Genomic DNA, 10,772 nt, shown 5'->3' with positions numbered 1-10,772 from the left:
TAGCACCACCTATACGAACCACGGGAAAAACATCCTTGTCTCCAATTGCGTTTGAATTCTCCAAACCCTTCCCTTTACATTCTTGCAAGTTGCATGCTTTACTTTCCGCTGCCTATATCACTCTTCAAAAAGAATTAACTAAATATCACTCTTCAAATAAAAATAACAGTAGTTCTCGTGAGCGCTAAAGTTTCTGTTTTTTACAGCAAGTTCAACAAGACTTTCCCCAAGTCTTCCCAACGGTTCTACTTGGCACAAACACTAATTAAACAAAAAAAAACACAACCAAAACAGAGGCTAAATAATTTATTTATTGAATAACAGGAAGGATAAATATTGGGTTGACTCCCAACAAGAGCTTTTCTTTAAAGCCTTATAGCTAGGAATTCATAATTTTAATGATGCTCACATGAAAGACAAGAATTGAAGCACAAAAGGAGCATCATAAAGCATGTGACAAACACATCTAAGTCTAACATACTTCCTATGCATAGGCATCTTATAGGCAAACAAATTATCAAGGCAATCAAAAACTAGCATATGCAAGGAAGAGGAAAGAAACAATAGCAATCTCAACATAACGAGAGGTAATTTAGTAACATGAAGATTTTTACAACCATATTTTCCTCTCTCATAGTAATTACATGTAGGATCATAAGAAAATTCAACAAAATAGCTATCACATACAATATTTTCAACATGATCCACATGCATGCAAAGTTGACACTCTTCCAAAATAGTGGGATTAACATTAACTAAAGTCATGACTTCTCCAAACCCACTTTTAATAAGATTTTCATAAGATTGAACATTCTCCAAATATGTGGGATCTAAAGTTGACACTCTTCCAAACCCACTTTCAATAATATTGCAAACACTATTATCAATCTCATATTCATCATGGGGTTTAAATAAATTTTCAAGATCATAAGAAGAATCACCCCAATCATAATCATTGCAACAAGTAGTAGACATAGCAAAACTAGCATCCCCAAGCTTAGGGTTTTGCATCTTATTAGCACAATTGACATCAAGAGAATTTATAATAAAATCATTGTAATCATGCTTTTTATTCAAAGATCTATCACGAGTCACTTCATAAAGCACTTCATCACGATTTTCAGATTTACGGATGTCAGGCAAAAGCTTATAAAGATAATCTAGTGCATCCAAATCACTAGGAATTGGTTTATCATAATTGGATCCCTTAAAAAGATTGGCAAGCGGATGAGGATCCATAGATCTTAAGTTCTCTATTTAGTAATAAATAAACAACTATTCCAACCATACGAGCAAACAAGAAACGAGCAAAAAGAGGCAAATAGAGAAAGAGAGGGAGGATAGAGAGAGAGGGCGAATAAAATGGCAAGGGTGAATATGGGGGAGAGGAAAACGAGAGGCAAAAGGCAAATAATGTAATGCGAGAGATAGGGATTGTGATGGGTACTTGGTATGTTGACTTTTTGCGTAGACTCCGCGGCAACGGCGCCAGAAATCCTTCTTGCTACATCTTGAGCTTGCGTTGGTTTTCCCCGAAGAGGAAGGGATGATGCAGCAGAGTAGCATAAGTATTTCCCCCAGTTTTTGAGAACCAAGGTATCAATCCAGTAGGAGCCCACGCTCAAGTCCCTCGTACCTGCACAAAGCGATAGCTACCCGCAACCAACGCGATTAGGGGTTGTCAAGCCCTTCACGGTCACTTACGAGAGTGAGATCTGATAGATAGAATATTTTTGGTATTTTTGATATAAAGATGCAAAGTAAAAAGTAAAAGCAAAGTAAATAGCAAAACAAGATTAAAGTGATAGAGATTGATATGATAAGAATAGACCCGGGGGCCATAGGTTTCACTAGTGGTTTCTCTCGAGAGCATAAGTTTTCTACGGTGGGTGAACAAATTACTGTTGAGCAATTGACAGAATTGAGCATAGTTATGAGAATATCTAGGCATGATCATGTATATAGGCATCACGTCCGTGACAAGTAGGTCGAAACGATTCTGCATCTACTACTATTACTCCACTCATCGACCGCTTTCCAGCATGCATCTAGAGTATTAAGTTAAAAACAGAGTAACGCTTTAAGCAAGATGACATGATGTAGAGAGATAAATTCATGCAATATGAAATAAACCCCATCTTTTTATCCTTGATGGCAACGATACCATACGTGTCTTGCTGCCCCTTCTGTCACTGGGAAAGAACACCGCAAGATTGAACCCAAAGCTAAGCACTTCTCCCATGGCAAGAACTACCAATCTAGTTGGCCAAACCAAACGGATAATTCGAAGAGACTTGCAAAGATAACCAATTATACATAAAAGAATTCAGAGAAGATTCAAATATTGTTCATAGATAGACTTGATCATAAACCCACAATTCATTGGTCTCAACAAACACACCACAAAATAAGAAGATTACATCGAATAGATCTCCACAAGAGAGGGGGAGAACATTGTATTGAGATCCAAAAAGAGAGAAGAAGCCATCTAGCTACTAACTATGGACCCGAAGGTCTGAGGTAAACTACTCACACTTCATTGGAGGGGCTATGATGATGTAGAAGCCCTCCGTGATGACGGCCCTCTCCGGCGGAGCTCCGGAACAGGTCCCAAGATGGGATCTCATGGATACAGAAAGTTGCGGCGGTGGAATTAGGTTTTTGGCTCCTGTTCTGATCGTTTGGGGGTACGTGGGTATATATAGGAGGAATGAGTACGTCAGTGGAGCACCGAGGGGCCCACGGGGCAGGGAGCGCGCCCTGTGGGGGGGGGGGCGCCCCTACCCTCGTGACCGCCTCCGGTACTTCTTGGAGTAGGGTCCAAGTCTCCTGGGCCTTATCCGAGAAGAAAATCACGTTCCAAAAAGGATTTTTCTGTTTGGACTCCGTTTGATATTCTGTTTCTTCGAAACACTGAAATAGGCAAAAAACAGCAATTCTGGGCTGGGCTTCCAGTTAATAGGTTAGTCCCAAAAACAATATAAAAGTGGAAAATAAAGCCCAATATAGTCCAAAACAGTAGATAATATAGCATGGAGCAATCAAAAATTATAGATACGTTGGAGACGTATCAACCAACGCAGCCTCGTACACTTGGAGGAGCAGCGGCTGACCACAGCATGGCAACAAAAGGCCATCACGAAGCTCTTGGGGTTGCGATACTGCATCAAATACAAGAAGGGGTTAGACAATTCAGCTGCCGATGCCCTCTCTCGAGCAAGACCACAAGAGATGCTATCTGCCATCACGTCGTGCCAACCAGCTTGGTTGGAGGATGTTGTCAACAACTACAATGCCAACCCTCACGCGCAGAAGCTGCTTGAGCAACTAGCCATTCGTCTTGACCCAAAGAAAAGATTCAGTCTGCACCAAGGCATTCTTCGTTTCCGAGACCACATTTGGCTTGGGGGATCAACTGCTCTTCAGCAACGCATCATCTCAGCATTCCACGACAGTGCTCTCGGGGGTCACTCGGGATTCCCGGTGACGTACAAGCGTGTGCGTCGGCTGTTTGCGTGGCCCAAGATGAAGGCCCACGTCAAGCAATATGTCCCCTGCTGCCCAACCTGTCAACAAGCCAAACCCGATCGCGCGGCTTCCCCAAGCCTGCTCACACCCTTGCCAATTCCTTCACAGCCTTGGGAGCTCATAACAATGGACTTTATTGATGGCCTACCCCAATCGGGAAAATACAACTGCTTGTGGGTCCTGGTGGATAAGCGGACTCGATTTGCTCACTTTTTACCCCTGGCACACCCGTACACTGCAGCAAAAGTGCCCAGCTCTACATGTCGCAGATCTACAAGCTTCATGGGTTCCCGGTGCCATTTTCTCTGACCGCGACCCTATGTTCACCAGCCATTTTTGGCGAGAGCTGTTTCGATATGCAGGCACTGAATTGAGGCTGAGTACAGCTAACCACCCACAAACTGACGGGAAACCGAGCGAGTCAACCAGTGCCTGGAGACTTTCCTCCGCTGCATTACGCACGCATGTCCAAGGCGATGGAGCTTCTAGGCCCCTCTCGCCTAGTTCTGGTACAACACTTCTTCACATTCTGCTATTGGGATGTCGCCGTTCAAAGCGTTGTACGGGCACGAGCCACACCATTGGGGTCTCACGCCAGAAGCTGCAGTGTCTGTTCCATCACTCCAGGCATGGCTGGAGGAGCGTCGCGTGGTTCAAGACCTCATCCAGCAGCACCTCCACTGAGCTCGACAATGCATGAAACACCAGGTAGACAAGAAGCGTTCGGTCATGACATTTCAAGTGGGTGATCAGGTATACTTGAAGCTGCAACCATATATTCAGACATCCGTTGCTTCCCGTGCCAATCACAAGTTGTCGTTCAAGTTCTACGGACCATTTCCAATCATCCGCGAGATCAACAACGTGGCTTACGAACTCCAACTGCCGGCTTCTTCCACGGTGCATCCAGTTTTCCATGTATCGCAACTCCGCCAAGCTCTTTTACCAGGTATACTATTATTCCCGTGCTTCCAGTTTGCACTGACGATTTGGCGGTGCCTGTGGAGATCCTTCAAACAAGATGGCGCAAGAGAAGAGGGGCGGTTGTTGAGCAAGTACAGGTTCGCTGGTCCAACCCTTCAACCATGGGTGTCACCTGGGAAGATAAAGAAGCGCTTCACGCTCGTTTTCCGCTGGCGGCGGCTTGGGGGCAAGCCGCTTGTCAAGGAGGGGAGGATGTCAGCGTCCTTGAAGCTGACCCAACCCACGGTGCACGGCCCAAGCGTGCACGTGTGGCCAACAAGCGAGTGCTGGGCCCGGAGTGGGTGACGGCGGCCCAGGCCTACGCGACGACTACTTAACCGCATCCCCTCAGAAGGCAGGCATCCAGAGGATCACGGAGACGGCGGTGACTACCACTTTCCCCTTTCCCTCGAACCCTAGTTCTTCCTCTCCATTCTTGTACCCGAATCAAGCCTGTACCTGAGAGCTAGTGTGGTTAATCCAAGTATTGCAAGAGAGATCCTATCAAGAGGTTTCTTGGACCACACAAATATCGTACTTGACAGATAACTAGCACAAACTGATATTTATTCACACGATTATTCTTCCGCACGCAGACCATTCACCCCCTAGATGATACCCTTGCTTGAAAAGTCAAATAACGAAATTCTTAATTAGAATGGATGCAGTCAGTATTTGCGCATCACATCATGCAAAACACTAGGAGTACGAAGTATACATAAACATGCAGCCAGGATTCTTGACTCACCTTTTTCTCAGGTCGTTTTACCATCATCTGCGTTGTATGGCGTTCTTGATGCGTAAGAGTTGTTGCCGTTGCTGGGGTCAGGGATTGTTCCAGTCGACAACGCTTTACCTGCTTTACGGAGCGCACGAACGCATCCAAAAGGCGTCAAGAAAGTGCAAGAAAGCATCAGAGACCACAACCGTCGAATATACAGAAAGGTCCTACCGCCATGCATAAAGGTGCAGATCTGATAAAGGGAGAGCTATCCATGCATGCACGTATCACATATGCTCAGGTGTTGAACGATCGGATGAGTGACACTAACCTGTACTAGGCGACGGCGCCGTTTGGCCAGCTTCTGCCGGAGCATATGGACGTCGATCATCATACTGGCCCGAAGACCCTGGCATTTGAGGCATAGGCCTACTTGTCCCTGCATATATGCATGTATGGAGGAGAATATGTTGGTAGTACATAAGAGTTGGTAATTAGCTTACTCCGATCGTGCATGTGCATGCAATGGATGAATTGGATGTGTGGATGTTGGCTCACCCTTCGCCGACATGCTCAGTCCTGGAGGCCTTCGTATCTGTCTGGCTTCACTTCAGCAAGCTAGCTTTGGAAAGATTTTATTGCTAAATGCTTGGATAGTTGTAGGCTACCCAATGGATGGGGTATATATACAGGTACAGAAGGGCAGAGGGCAAAATCAGAAATTTCATCTGGTTGCATCATATATATGCCCTGGCCTGTTGTTCGTTTTTCGCAGTATTATACATGGCGTACATGTATTACTACTGTACAGAGCAAACGTCATTAGGCCTTGACACAGCGCGTTTTCCCTGGATCTCCCGCGTATCAAGAAGATACGTTCGTGGTACGGTTGCAGTTGAGATACGATGTAGACGTACTATTTATTTGAAATAATGAACTTCGATTCGAATGGTGTTATTGCCTGCAATGTGCGCCCTTGAACAAAAGTCATCAGAAAATGAAAAAAACATAGCAGGATACCAATTTATTATTTTGACCTGTCGGAACTTTTCCCATCAACTCGTTGAACATGAATCAATGTGCCTGATCAGCTTGTGGACAGATGGATGCTCTGCCATGGAGAACGTCATGAACGTAATGGACTTGACGAAGGCCTGGACATTAAACTGAGATCCCAGGTCTCATCATGTGTAATTTCCGTGCAAATCGAAACACACCGACACGCTCGGCCGTCCAACTCCTTTTTGTAAGGGTAGTCCAAGTCCTATTTTCTACATGAATTCTGGAGACAGATCAATGTAGTATTTCTCCGAGTCGTTTGCGTGTGTGGAGTACTAAATTAATTAGGTTCTCCGAGTATTATGTCAGAAGAAGAAGAACAGGACCAGAACCAACAGGTACAGCCATGCATAACTCAGTGAAGTGTCCCGACCGTGGAAAAGACGAAGTACTAGTATTGAACGGGTGGTCGGCACCTTGGATGGGAAGATGGTTGAGTATTTCTGGGAACGTGTACTTCTACTTCCGATGTACCACATTTATTTTAGGGACTTCTGATGTACCACCTGACTATACACATGTGTTGTCCTTTTATCGCACTGCGTCGTGTCCAACACATAAATTTGACTGGGTTGCCTGTTACCTACCTTCGCTTTACTACTATAGAAGTAGTTCACAAAAATAGCATTTTCAATCGTACTGCACATTAACCTATACAGTATACTATTCCATGTGTCTATGTGTCCATGCGTCCATTATTAAACCTAAATATTAATACACTACTGCAGGAATGTCGGACGGGCGCTAAAAGTCTAGCAGTGACAGGCAAGGCTCCCGCGGTCGTCCGCCACTGACCTCCATGCTAAGTTTTACTATTTATTTGACCTTTATTAACATGGTAGATATTTTTTTTTTTGCCATGTCAAATATATGCAAAATTTAATATGATTTTGGTTACGGTGTTTTTCTTGTTCATTTTTTTTTATTTTTACAACCTTTTGTGTTTTATCACACATGGCAATTTTCGCATACATTATATGTAAGTTTAAGTAAAAATACCATGACATTTTTTACTATGAATTTGCCATTGCAAATTATTCGGTTTGTATGATGTAAATTACCATGACTTTTTTGGTTATTGTTAAAATATAATCTTGTTCACCCATGGCAATTTTCCGTGTTTAAAAGTTGATGGCATGTTTTTTACTTAACAAAGCAAAACACTAGCCTATTTTTGTCACAGCAAAAAAAACAAAATCTTGCCTTTTTTCTTCTATTTTTTGTTACTGGGTTTTCTGATTCACCTTTTTGGGGTGTTAGGAGTAGGGGAGGGGTACGCACTGGGGGGCTTCTCCTCCCGAACGAAATCGTTCGTCAGGGGTGAGGTATCATACCAAATCGTTCGTCAGGGGTGAGGTATCGTACCAAACGTCTCGTTTGGTCTGGCACCTGCCCAGACCGAACGGTCGGGAGATATCGGGCTCCTACAATTTAGCAAGTAACTATTTCATGCTAAACATGTAAAAATAATAAGATGTACAAATACATCTATAATTCCATAATATGGTATTTCAAATATTAATATGTTTATGTATTTTGAATATAGTTGCAAGACACATAATTCCGAAGGTGGATAGGTACTAGAGTGGCAGCCGGGCGGAGATGATCGGTCGACCGCTGGATGTCGAGGAGCTATCTAGAATGTTCAAACGTTGTAGCTACTAGGAGATAATCAACCTTCGTGGCCACAGATAGATGTCGACGATGTCATCTCATCTGTAACTACCACACCAAAATTTCCAGGACCGAAATTTCCAGGAGTAGGAAAGTATCTTTGTTCGATCCTTCTTGAGCGTTGTCTCTCTCTACGCATGGGGACCAACGCAACGGCGTATCGTCCTTTCCTTGATTTTCCTGAACTCGTCGATGAGGTGTAGAGCTGGTTAGCTGGTAGTACGTGCTACCTTGCCGTACTCTAATTTATTTTTTGCGGGTACTCTAGTTTGTTTGGTCATCAGTTTAGATGATTTGAAGACCGGAGTATGCCAAGTACAAAGAAGAATCCAATGATAGGTTCGTGAGCTGAAGGTCGTAAACATGCATGTCATGAATAGCAGTACATAATAATGCCCCATGAAGCATCTATTAGTACAACGAATTCAATATACTTGATGCAAAAAAATTCAATATACAATTCCAGTATTGTTTATTTAAAACGGAGGCAAAAAATTGCCTCATCGATTAATTAAACAGAAGAGAATTGCCCGGGTTTTTTTTGGCGAATAAGAATTGCCCAGTTAATTAACGAAAAATCGGGCGAAAACATATACAAACCGAGACCGATACAATTACATTATATATAAATATATATGACCCACCGTACAAATTCACCAACATAACTAAGGTATAGATATAAATGAAGAACATGCATGAACAAATGAAATACTACTTGTCTACACGACCACTTTCACAAGCTATACAATCCATTACCCATATGTAGGTATAGAGGTTTCTTGGACCACAAAATATCGTACTTGATAGATAACTAGGACAAACTGATATTTATTCACATGATTCTTCTTCCGCACGCAGACCATTCACCCCCTAGATATGCCCTTGCCTGAAAAGTCAAATAACGAAATTCTTAATTACAATGGATGCACGTCAGTATTTTCGCGTCATATCATGCAAAACATGCGCTTGACTTACCTTTTTGTGAGGTCGTTTTACTCTGCTTTGTATGGCGTTCTCGATGAGTTGTTGCCGTTGCTGGGCTCAGGGGTTGTTCCTGTCGACGATGCTTTAGCTGCTTTACGGAGCGCACGAATGCATGCAAAAGGCGTCAAGAAAGTCCAAGAAAGCATCAGAGACCACAACCGTCGAATCTATAGAAAGGTAGTACCAGAAAGGTTCGGATCTGATAAAGGGAGAGCTATGCATGCATGCACGTATCACGTATGCTCAGGTGTTGAACGATCGGATGAGCGACACTCACTAACCTCTGCTAGGCGACGGCGCCTTTTGGCTAGCTTCCGCCGGAGCATATGGTCGATCATTCGGCTGGTCGGAAGACCCTCGCATTGGAGGCACAAATCCACTTTGTGCTGCATATATATGTATGTATGGAGAATACATTAGAACATCAGAGTTGATGATTTACTTACTCCGACCGTGCATGTGCATGCAATGGACGAATTGGATATCTGGAGAAGGCTGGCTCACCCTTCGCCTCCATGCTCAGTCCTGGAGGCCTTCGTGTCTGCTTGTGTTCTATTCAGCTTGCTAGCTTTGGAAGAGTTTGTTGCTCAATGCTTGGATGGTTTGGGGCCAGCCCATCGATGGGGTATATATACATCTATACAGGTAGTACGCACGGACAGAGGGGGAAATCCTGGAAATTTCACCTGGTTGCATCCATCATGTTTTATTTTTCTTAGAATTATACATCGCATACGTGTACATGTATTCCTAGTTTCCTACTGTACAGAGCCAATGCCATTAGGCCTTGACCCAGCGCGTTTTCGCTGGATCTCCCGCGTATCAAGAAGACATACGTCCGGCTGGTACGGTTGCAGTTGCGATACGATGTAGACGTAGTATTTATTTGAAATAATGACCTTCGATTCAAATGGTGTTATTGCCTGCAATGTGCGCCCTTGAACAAAAGTCGTCAGAATATGACAATAGCAGATTTGTTATACCAGCCCGTCGGAACTTTTCCCATCAATCTCGTCGAACTTAATCAATGTTGTTTCTGATCAGCTTGTGGACAGATCGATGCTCTGCCATGGAAAACGTCATGAATGTAATGGACTTGACGAATGCCTGGACACTGAACTCAAATCGCAGGTTTCATGATGTGTGATTTCGGTCACATTTCCATGCAAATTGAAACACACCGACACGCGCGGGCGTCCAACTCCCAATTAACTGAGAGGCTCGATTTCTACATGAATTCAGGAGACAGATCAATGTAGTTTTTCTCCGAGTCGTTTGCGTGTGGAGTACTACATTAATTAGTTCTCCGATTATTATGTCTGGAGAAGAAGAAGAGGAGGATGAGGAGGACAAACAGGTACAGCCATGCATATAGCTTAATTAAATGCCCCAACCATGGAAAGAACTAGTATTGAACGGGTGGTTAGAAAGATGGTTGTGTATTTCTGGGAACGTGTACTTCTGATGTACCACCTGGTTATACTACACATGTGTTCTCCTTCTCTTTTCACACTAGGTTGACTGTTACCTACCTGCCCTTTACTATAGAAGTATTTTTTTTTGCAATGTACTATAGAAGTAGTTCACAAAAAATAGCATTTTCAACATACTGCGTGTTAACCTATACAGTATACTACTCCATGTGTGCATTATTAAACCTAAATGTTATACGTGTAACGTCAAATTTCTGTCCATCTTGTGCAACGCTCTTTCTATCGTCCGATCACACAATACAGATACCGGCGCAAGGCTAGTGCCACGTCATGTGTTTGAATAGTTCGCACCGTGTCCAAGACTAAGCGAAGGAAAGCTGTCGCCCCCCTCTTCCTCCCTCGCCCCCCCC

General features: G+C 43.6%; 1 long non-coding RNA gene across 1 annotated transcript; it reads right to left on the bottom strand.

The window, feature by feature from the left end:
* Nucleotides 1–7,790: 7,790 nt before the first annotated feature.
* On the bottom strand, nucleotides 7,791–9,526 carry LOC125556291. The gene is made up of 4 exons (XR_007305051.1): nucleotides 9,434–9,526; nucleotides 9,211–9,315; nucleotides 8,921–9,017; nucleotides 7,791–8,831 (listed from the first exon to the last, which is right to left on the bottom strand). It is a non-coding gene; the product is annotated as an uncharacterized LOC125556291 (long non-coding RNA).
* Nucleotides 9,527–10,772: the final 1,246 nt, after the last annotated feature.

The sequence above is a fragment of the Triticum urartu genome, chromosome 5 (genome assembly GCF_003073215.2).
Source record: "Triticum urartu cultivar G1812 chromosome 5, Tu2.1, whole genome shotgun sequence".
Lineage (NCBI taxonomy): Eukaryota > Viridiplantae > Streptophyta > Magnoliopsida > Poales > Poaceae > Triticum > Triticum urartu.
The sequence above is the reverse complement of the archived record's forward strand: the minus strand, read 5'-3'. Positions and strand labels throughout refer to the sequence as shown.